This window comes from Tupaia chinensis, unplaced genomic scaffold, assembly GCF_000334495.1.
Source record: "Tupaia chinensis unplaced genomic scaffold, TupChi_1.0 Scaffold000017_1, whole genome shotgun sequence".
In the NCBI taxonomy this organism is placed as follows: domain Eukaryota; kingdom Metazoa; phylum Chordata; class Mammalia; order Scandentia; family Tupaiidae; genus Tupaia; species Tupaia belangeri.
Window position 1 is genome coordinate 328,211 of NW_006159447.1, and position 1,362 is coordinate 329,572.

Below are 1,362 nucleotides of genomic sequence, written 5' to 3' on the forward strand. Positions count from 1 at the left end.
GACATGGTGGTTAAGGTGCTGGACTCCCATGCAACCAACCATGGTTTGAGACTTGGACCTGGTATGTCACTTTCTCACTTTCCCTTTCTCTCCCTCTCTCATCAAATTAAATAATAATAATGATGAAAAACAAAATTAAATCATTCTTTTTAAAAGATAAGTTGTTCAAAAGGAAGAAAAGAACAAAAAGAGAATGAAAATATGAAACTGGCAAGATGAAAAGACTAAGACTATGTGGATAAAAGATCAGTCAAGATCTCAAACATGTAAGTGATATGACTGAAATGGACCAGGTGGTGATGCAATCACAGTGTAACTGGGCCCACATGGGAAAAGTCCTGGGTTTAAATTCTAGGACCTCTCTGAGCATTCCTCTTACACAAATCAGTTGAGATGAAGTGAGTTGTGGAAAATCTTTTTGGGGTGCTATCTCTGTCTTTGTCTCTGTCTCTCTGTCTCTCACTCCTGGAAGAAATAAACAAACTTAAATGAAAGACTGAAATGCCTTTAAGAACATTGATGCCTATGGTTTCATTTCACAAGACTCCCTCCTTCACCTCCAATCTTTGGTAGAATCTGCTATATTCATCAATATCCTATGAACGTAGATTTCTTCATGAAAAATGAAGGACAGCTTCTTTTCAGGTTAATACATTGCTAAATGAAGATAGCTTACCTAGAAGCAGACCATGGAAGCAGACTCCTTACCCTTTCTTCCCATTTTTTTTTCCCCAAGAAAGTTGCTAAAATACAAGGAGGACTTTGGATTTCCATAGACTGCAGAATTTAGGGTTAAAGTTAAATATCTCAAAGAACCAGAAGATCCCCAGATGGTTAAATCAGAACATATTCAGAATAATTTTTATGTATTTATTTATTTATTGGACAGGTTTTTGCTATAGGGTGTATGTGCTCTTCAGAAAGACAGAGAGAGACAGAGAGACAGAAAGTGAGAACTCACTCCCCAGGGGGGATAACCATACCACCACCCCTTCCCCTCCATTCTCCTCTCAGGATCCTGGGCACACATGCACACGTGCCCAGTGTGAGTTTAAGCCACCAGGTCTGGGACTCGAACCATAGTCGACTCCCTGGGAGTCTAGCGACATAGCCATTACTCCATCTGCTGATCCCCAGAATAATTTTTTTTTTTTAAATCAGGATAAGGAATTTTGGTGTTTAAGAAGGTTCTCTTGTGTTTATCAAGATTCTTGAATCTATTTTCCAAATTTGGACATGTAGGTTTGTTTTATGGATTTTAGCTCTTTTCTTTTCTTTTTTCTTATTCTTTTAAAGCCCAGATTTGTAGTCTTTCTGCTGACCATAACAGAGGAATGAGTTTATACCATCAATTCCATTCCT